Below are 9,907 nucleotides of genomic sequence, written 5' to 3' on the forward strand. Positions count from 1 at the left end.
TTGGGGGCTACAAAATCTTTTTTGTGGAAAAAAAATATTTTTTTATTTTCACGACTCTGAATTCTAAACTTCTGTGAAGCACTTGGGCATTCAAAGTTCTCACCACACATCTAGATAATTTCCTTGGGGGGTCTAGTTTCCAAAATGGGGTCACTTGTGGGGGGGTTACTACTGTTTAGGTACATCAGGGGCTCTGCAAATGCAACATAACGCCCACAGACCTGTTATGACCTGGTGGTTAGGACAATAATGGACCTGGTGGTTAAGAGCACACGGAATGACCTGATAGTTACAAATAATACAGGACGAGCTCTGAGACGTGGGAACTCTGCTGACCGCAATCCCTAATCCTATCACACACACTAGAAATAGCCGTGGATTGCTCCTAACGCTCCCTATGCAACTCGACACAGCCTAAGGAACTAGCTAGCCCTGAAGATAGAAAAATAAAGCCTACCTTGCCTCAGAGAAATTCCCCAAAGGAAAAGGCAGCCCCCCATATATAATGACTGTGAGTAAAGATGAAAATACAAACACAGAGATGAAATAGATTTAGCAAAGTGAGGCCCGACTTACTGAACAGACTGAGGATAGGAAAGGTAACTTTGCGGTCAGCACAAAAAACTACAAAAAGACCACGCAGAGGGCGCAAAAGACCCTCCGCACCAACTCACGGTGCGGAGGTGCTCCCTCTGCATCCCAGAGCTTCCAGCAAGCAAGACAAAAATCAAAATAGCAAGCTGGACAGAAAAATACCAAACTAAAGAAAAACAAGCAGGAACTTAGCTTCTGCTGGGAAGACAGGTCACAAGAACGATCCAGGAGTAAACTAGACCAATACTGGAACATTGACAGGTGGCATGGAGCAATGATCTAGGTGGAGTTAAATAGAGCAGCCAGCTAACGAATTAACCTCGTCACCTGTGGAAGGAAACTCAGAAGCCGCAGCCCCACTCACAACCAACAGAGGAAGCCCATGGACAGAACCAGCCGAAGTACCATTCATGACCACAGGAGGGAGCTTGACAACAGAATTCACAACACAGACCATTCTATCAAAGTCTGCATTCCAAAACAGCGCTCCTTCCCTTCCGAGCTCTGCCGTGCGCCCAAACAGTGGTTTACCCCCACATATGGCACATCAGTGTACTCGGAATAAATTGGACAACAACTATTGCGGTCCAATTTCTCCTGTTACCCTTGTGAAAATAAAAACTTGGGGGCTACAATATCTTTTTTGTGGAAAAAAAAATATTTTTTATTTTCACGACTCTGCATTCTAAACTTCTGTGAAGCACTTGGGCATTCAAAGTTCTCACCACACATCTAGATAAGTTCCATGGGGGGTCTAGTTTCCAAAATGGTGTCACTTGTGGGGGGTTTCCACTGTTTAGGCACATCAGGGGCTCTCGAAACGCGACATGGCGTCCAATCTCAATTCCAGACAATTCTACATTGAAAAAGTAAAACGGCACTCCTTTTCTTCCAAGCTCTGCGGTGCGCCCAAACAGTGGTTTACCCCCACATATTGGCTATCGACGTACTCAGGAGAAATTGCACTACAACTTTTGTGGTCTAATTTCTCCTGTTACCCTTGTGAAAATAAAAATTTGGGGGCAAAAATATCATTTTTGTAGAAAAAATGCGATTTTTTTATTTTCACGGCTCAATGTTATAAACTTCTGTGAAGCACATGGGGGTTCAAAGTGCTCACCACACATCTAGATAAGTTCCTTAAGGGGTCTAGTTTCCAAAATGGTGTCACTTGTGGGGGGTTTCCACTGTTTAGGCACATCAGGGGCTCTCTAAACATGACATGGCGTCCGATCTCAATTCCAGCCAATTCTGCATTGAAAAAGTCAAACGGTGCTCCTTCACTTCCAAGCTCTGCGGTGCGCCCAAACAGTGGTTTACCCCCACATATGGGGTATTGGCGTATTCAGGAGAAATTGCATAACAAAATTTATGGTTACATTTCTGTTTTTACACTTGTGAAAATAAAAAAAATGGTTCTGAATTAAAATGTTTGCAAAAAAAAGTTAAATGTTCATTTTTTCCTTCCACATCGTTTCAGTTCCTGTGAAGCACGTAAAGGGTTAATAAAGTTCTTGAATGTGGTTTTGAGAACCTTGAGGGGTGTAGTTTTTAGAATGGTGTCACACTTCATTATTTTCTATCATATAGACACCTCAAAATGACTTCAAATGTGATGTGGTCCCTAAAAAAAGGTGTTGTAAAAATGAGAAATTGCTGGTCAACTTTTAACCCTTATAACTCCCTAACAAAAAAAAAATTTGTTTCCAAAATTGTGCTGATGTAAAGTAGACATGTGGGAAATGTTATTTATTAACTATTTTTTGTGACATATCTCTCTGATTTAAGGGCATAAAAATAGGGATTTTTGTGTTACTCACCGTAAAATCCTTTTCTCCGAGACGCTCATTGGGGGACACAGGACTGTGGGTGTATGCTTCTGCCGCCAGGAGGCTGACACTAAGTAAACTTGAAAAAAAAGTTAGCTCCTCCTCCATCGTATACACCCTGACACTGGCTATCAGAGACTCCAGTTTGGTGCAAAAAGCAGTAGGAGAACAAAACACAAAAAAATAATATAACAGCATAAATACAGAAAACTTATGTCTAGAAAAGATCCTACTGACTAATGTAATCAGATATAACCAAAGCAGCCATAAGGCTACCAGGGAGGGAGCTGTGTCCCCCAATGAGCGTCTCGGAGAAAAGGATTTTACGGTGAGTAACACAAAAATCCCTATTTCTCCATCGCCTCATTGGGGGACACAGGACTGTGGGATGTCCTAAAGCAGTCCCTGGGTGGGAAAAAATAACTCACCAGTAAAAGACAACCAGATGATGGTTGTCTATAAATGCGCCACTGCCGCTTGAAGAATCCTTCTACCCAGACTTGCATCTGCAGAGTTCTGGGAGTGGACATTATAATGTTTGACAAACGTATGCAGACTAGACCAGGTCGCAGCCTTGCAAACCTGTTCTGCTGAGGCCTGGTGCCGAATGGCCCAGGAAGCCCCCACTGCTCTAGTCGAATGAGCATTGATTCCGGCAGGAACCGTCATGCCCATGGAGCAATAAGCCTCCTGAATGGTCGCCCTTATCCACCTGGCCAGGGTAGATTTTGAAGCCGCGCATCCCTTCCTGCGACCCTGCGGTAGGACAAACAGAGCATCTGTCTGTCGAAAAGGAGCCGTTCGGGAAACGTACCTCCTCAGAGCCCTCACCAGATCCAACGTATGGAGAGTTTTTTCTACACAGTGCGTAGGTGCCGGACAAAAAGAGGGCAGAACAATATCTTCATTGATGTGGAATGATGAAACAACCTTCGGCAAAAAGGACGGTGCTGGTCTGAGGACTACCTTGTCCTGATGAAAACGCAAAAAAGGGGGACGACAAGAAAGGGCTGCCAGCTCCGATACCCGTCTTATGGACGTTATGGCCACTAAAAATACGACTTTCCAAGAAAGAAACATCAAAGAAACATCTTGAAGAGGCTCAAAAGGAGCGTTCTGTAAAGCCCTTAAGACCAGATTAAGGTCCCAAGCTTCCAAAGGAGTCTTATAAGGAGGGACCTTATGAGCGACTCCCTGGAAAAAAGTCCTGACCTGACGATTAGTAGCAATCTTGCGCTGAAAAAGGACTGATAAAGCCGAAATCTGCCTTTTAACCCCTTTACCCCCAAGGGTGGTTTGCACGTTAATGACCAGGCCAATTTTTACAATTCTGACCACTGTCCCTTTATGAGGTTATAACTCCGAAACGCTTCAACGGATCTTAGCGATTCTGAGATTGTTTTCTTGTAACATATTGTACTTCATGATAGTGCTAAAATTTCTTCGATATAACTTGCGTTTATTTGTGAAAAAAACGGAAATTTGGCGAAAATTTTGAAAATTTCACAATTTTCCAACTTTGAATTTTTATTCTGTTAAACCAGAGAGTTATGTGACACAATATAGTTAATAAATAACATTTCCCACATGTCTACTTTACATCAGCACAATTTTTGAAACAAACTTTTTTTTTTCAAGGAAGTTATAAGGGTTAAAATTTGACCAGCAATTTCTCATTTTTACAACCAAATTTACAAAACCATTTTTTTTAGGGACCACCTCACATTTGAAGTCATTTTGAAGGGTCTATATGGCAGAAAATACCCAAAAGCGACACCATTCTAAAAACTGCACCCCTCAAGGTGCTCAAAACCACATTCAAGAAGTTTATTAACCCTTCAGGTGATTCACAGCAGCAGAAGCAACATGGAAGGAAAAAATTAACATTTTACTTTTTAGTCACAAAAATGATCTTTCAGCAATAATCTTTTTAATTTCCCAAGGGTAAAAAGAGAAAATGGACCTCAAAAGTTGTTGTCCAATTTATCCTGAGTACGCTGATACCCCACATGTGAGGGGGAACCACTTTTTGGGCGCATGGCAGGGCTCAGAAGGAAAGGAGCGCCGTTTGACTTTTTCAAGCTAAATTTGGCTGGAATTGAGATCGGACGCCATGTCGCGTTTGGCGACCCCCTGATGTGCCTAAACAGTGGAAACCCCCCACAAGTGACCCTATTTTGGAAACTAGACCCCCTAAGGAACTTATCTAGATGTGTCATGAGCACTTTTATCCCCCAAGTTATTCACAAAAGTTTATAACGCCCGGGCGTGAAAAAAAAAATTCCTATTTTTTCCACAAACATGATCGTTTAGTCCCCAATTTTTTATTTTCTCAAGGGTAAAAGGAGAAATTGGACCCCAAAAGTTGTTGTCCAATTTGTCCTGAGTACGCTGATACCCCATATGTGGGGGGGGACCACTGTGTGGGCGCATGGCAGGGCTCAGAAGGAAAGGAGCGCCGTTTGACTTTTTCAAGCTAAATTTGGCTGGAATTGAGATCGGACGCCATGTCGCGTTTGGCGACCCCCTGATGTGCCTAAACAGTGGAAACCCCCCACAAATGACCCCATTTTGGAAACTAGACCCCCTAAGGAACTTATCTAGATGTGTCATGAGCACTTTTATCCCCCAAGTGCTTCACGAAAGTTTATAACGCCCGGGCGTGAAAAAAAAAAATCCTATTTTTTCCACAAACATGATCGTTTAGTCCCCAATTTTTTATTTTCTCAAGGGTAAAAGGAGAAATTGGACCCCAAAAGTTGTTGTCCAATTTGTCCTGAGTACGCTGATACCCCATATGTGGGGGGGGACCACTGTTTGGGCGCATGGCAGGGCTCAGAAGGAAAGGAGCGCCGTTTGACTTTTTCAAGCTAAATTTGGCTGGAATTGAGATCGGACGCCATGTCGCGTTTGGCGACCCCCTGATGTGCCTAAACAGTGGAAACCCCCCACAAATGACCCCATTTTGGAAACTAGACCCCCTAAGGAACTTATCTAGATGTGTCATGAGCACTTTTATCCCCCAAGTGCTTCACGAAAGTTTATAACGCCCGGGCGTGAAAAAAAAAATTCCTATTTTTTCCACAAACATGATCGTTTAGTCCCCAATTTTTTATTTTCTCAAGGGTAAAAGGAGAAATTGGACCCCAAAAGTTGTTGTCCAATTTGTCCTGAGTACGCTGATACCCCATATGTGGGGGGGGACCACTGTGTGGGCGCATGGCAGGGCTCAGAAGGAAAGGAGCGCCGTTTGACTTTTTCAAGCTAAATTTGGCTGGAATTGAGATCGGACGCCATGTCGCGTTTGGCGACCCCCTGATGTGCCTAAACAGTGGAAACCCCCCACAAATGACCCCATTTTGGAAACTAGACCCCCTAAGGAACTTATCTAGATGTGTCATGAGCACTTTTATCCCCCAAGTGCTTCACGAAAGTTTATAACGCCCGGGCGTGAAAAAAAAAAATCCTATTTTTTCCACAAACATGATCGTTTAGTCCCCAATTTTTTATTTTCTCAAGGGTAAAAGGAGAAATTGGACCCCAAAAGTTGTTGTCCAATTTGTCCTGAGTACGCTGATACCCCATATGTGGGGGGGGACCACTGTTTGGGCGCATGGCAGGGCTCAGAAGGAAAGGAGCGCCGTTTGACTTTTTCAAGCTAAATTTGGCTGGAATTGAGATCGGACGCCATGTCGCGTTTGGCGACCCCCTGATGTGCCTAAACAGTGGAAACCCCCCACAAATGACCCCATTTTGGAAACTAGACCCCCTAAGGAACTTATCTAGATGTGTCATGAGCACTTTTATCCCCCAAGTGCTTCACGAAAGTTTATAACGCCCGGGCGTGAAAAAAAAAATTCCTATTTTTTCCACAAACATGATCGTTTAGTCCCCAATTTTTTATTTTCTCAAGGGTAAAAGGAGAAATTGGACCCCAAAAGTTGTTGTCCAATTTGTCCTGAGTACGCTGATACCCCATATGTGGGGGGGACCACTGTTTGGGCGCATGGCAGGGCTCAGAAGGAAAGGAGCGCCGTTTGACTTTTTCAAGCTAACTTTGGCTGGAATTGAGATCGGACGCCATGTCGCGTTTGGCGACCCCCTGATGTGCCTAAACAGTGGAAACCCCCCACAAGTGACCCCATTTTGGAAACTAGACCCCCTAAGGAACTTATCTAGATGTGTCATGAGCACTTTTATCCCCCAAGTGCTTCACGAAAGTTTATAACGCCCTGGCGTGAAAAAAAAAATTCCTATTTTTTTCCACAAACATGATCGTTTAGTCCCCAATTTTTTATTTTCTCAAGGGTAAAAGGAGAAATTGGACCCCAAAAGTTGTTGTCCAATTTGTCCTGAGTACGCTGATACCCCATATGTGGGGGGGGACCACTGTTTGGGCGCATGGCAGGGCTCAGAAGGAAAGGAGCGCCGTTTGACTTTTTCAAGCTAACTTTGGCTGGAATTGAGATCGGACGCCATGTCGCGTTTGGCGACCCCCTGATGTGCCTAAACAGTGGAAACCCCCCACAAGTGACCCCATTTTGGAAACTAGACCCCCTAAGGAACTTATCTAGATGTGTCATGAGCACTTTTATCCCCCAAGTGCTTCACGAAAGTTTATAACGCCCTGGCGTGAAAAAAAAAATTCCTATTTTTTTCCACAAACATGATCGTTTAGTCCCCAATTTTTTATTTTCTCAAGGGTAAAAGGAGAAATTGGACCCCAAAAGTTGTTGTCCAATTTGTCCTGAGTACGCTGATACCCCATATTTGGGGGGAACCACTGTTTGGGCGCATGGCAGGGCTCAGAAGGAAAGGAGCGCCGTTTGACTTTTTCAAGCTAACTTTGGCTGGAATTGAGATCGGACGCCATGTCGCGTTTGGAGAGCCCATGATGTGCCTAAACAGTGGAAACCCCCCACAAGTGACCCCATTTTGGAAACTAGACCCTCTAAGGAACTTATCTAGTTGTGTGGTGAGAATTTTGAACCCCCACGTGCTTCACTAAAGTATATAATGCCCAGGCGTGAAAATAAAAAATCCTATTTTTTCCTACAAAAATGATATTTTAGTCCCCAATTTTTAATTTTCCCAAGGGTACCAGGAGAAATTGGACCCCAAAAGTTGTTGTCCAATTTGTCCTGAGTACGCTGATACCCCATATGTGGGGAGGAACTACTGTTTGGGCACACGTTGGGGCTCGAAAGGGAAGTAGTGACGTTTTGGAATGCAGACTTTGATGGAATGTTCTGCTGGCATCATGTTCCATTTGCAGAGCCCCTGATGTGACTAAACAGTAGAAACCCCCCACAAGTGACCCCATTTTGGAAACTGTACCCCCTAAGGAACTTATCTAGTTGTGTGGTGAGAATTTTGAACCCCCACGTGCTTCACTAAACTTTATAATGCCCAGGTGTGAAAATAAAAAATCCTATTTTTTCCCACAAAAATGATATTTTAGTCCCCAATTTTTAATTTTCCCAAGGGTACCAGGAGAAATTGGACCCCCAAAGTTGTTGTCCAATTTGTCCTGAGTACGCTGATACCCCATATGTGGGGAGGAACTACTGTTTGGGCACACGTTGGGGCTCGAAAGGGAAGTAGTGACGTTTTGGAATGCAGACTTTGATGGAATGTTCTGCTGGCATCATGTTCCATTTGCAGAGCCCCTGATGTGACTAAACAGTAGAAACCCCCCACAAGTGACCCCATTTTGGAAACTGTACCCCCTAAGGAACTTATCTAGTTGTGTGGTGAGAAATTTGAACCCCCACGTGCTTCACTAAAGTTTATAATGCCCAGGCGTGAAAATAAAAAATCCTATTTTTTCCCACAAAAATGATATTTTAGTCCCCAATTTTTAATTTTCCCAAAGGTAACAGGAGAAATTGGACATCAAAAGTTGTTGTCCAAATTGTCCTGATTACGCTGGTACGCCATATGTGGGAAAAAACTGTTTAGGCACACGTTGGGGCTCGAAAGGGAAGTTGTGACGTTTTGGAATGCAGAAATTGTCTGCGGTCGTCATGTTCCGTTTGCAGAGCCCCTGATGTGCCTAAACAGTAAAAAAAACCCACAAGTGACATCATTTTGGAACCTAGACCCCCCCCAAGGAACTTATCTAGATGTGCCCCCTTTTTGGAACTAATGTACGCTTTCTTGTAAAGTAAATTAGTAGTGCATGGAGGAGTGGTACAATCTGAAGCAATCCTTCATACACAGGCCAGGTTTTTCGGGGCAGGTGTCGCATTGATAAATGGTGTCCTTGCGTATTCCCCTTTTGTAACACACTCGGCACCTTTTTTGCGGCTTACCTTTTCTGCCGGTTGGCGGGACCACCCCCGGAAAATGCTGGCCTGGTACGATACGAGCACCTTCAGTTCCGGAAGTACTGGGGCCCTCTCCTTCCGGAGTACCAAATATCAGGGCCTTAACCACTACCTCCTGGAACTGAAGGTACGACGTATCGGTGTGGCGTGCACATCGTAACAGCAGGAAAGCGTTGAGCATTGCCATTTGTACGATGTGGACGGCCAACTTTTTGTACCACACCTTGGCCTTTCTCAAAGCACTGTATGGTTGGAGGAGTTGATCAGAGAGATCAACCCCCCCCCATGCTTTTGTTGTAGCCCAGTACACAGTCCGGTTTGCAGACCTGTGTAGAGGTACCCCGTACAGTGCTGAGGGCTCTGCCATCACCATGTATGGTGGTCAAGAGAAGGACATCCCTCTTGTCCTTGTACTTGACCACCAGCAGGTGGTCGCTACATTGGGCCTTGCTCTCACCTTTTCTGAGCATCTGCCGAAGTAGCGTCTTTGGGAGGCCTCTCTGATTTTTGCGCACAGTACCGCAGGCTGCGGTACCTCGCGCAGAGAGGGATTTGTAGAGTGGGATGCTGGTATAAAAGTTATCAGTATAGAGGTGATAACCTTTATCCAGCAGTGGGTGCACCAAATCCCACACGATCTTCCCACTCACTCCCAGGACAGGAGGACACTCAGGGGGTTCAATCCTGCTGTCCTTCCCTTCATACACTCTAAACCTGTGGATGTACCCTGAGGCACTCTCACACAGCTTGTAGAGTTTGATTCCGTACCTGGCCCTTTTGTTGGGCAGGTATTGACGGAATCCGAGCCGCCCCTTAAAATGGACCAAGGACTCATCCACGCAGATGTCCCTTTTGGGCACGTACACTTCAGAAAACTTTTTGTTGAAGTGTTCGATGACCGGCCGAACTTTGAACAGACGGTCAAAGTTGGGGTCATCTCGTGCGGGACACTGTGCATTATCGGAATAATGCAGGAATTTATGGATGGCCTCAAAACGTCTCCGAACCATGGCCATTCGGAATACTGGAGTGTTATATAAAACATCTACACTCCAATATTGCCGCATTTCTGGCTTCTTCACGATCCCCATGTGGAGGACCAGGCCCCAAAACTGCATCATTTCAACTGCGTCTACAGGAGACCAGTTGGAAAAT

The sequence above is a fragment of the Ranitomeya imitator genome, chromosome 4 (assembly GCF_032444005.1).
Source record: "Ranitomeya imitator isolate aRanImi1 chromosome 4, aRanImi1.pri, whole genome shotgun sequence".
Lineage (NCBI taxonomy): Eukaryota > Metazoa > Chordata > Amphibia > Anura > Dendrobatidae > Ranitomeya > Ranitomeya imitator.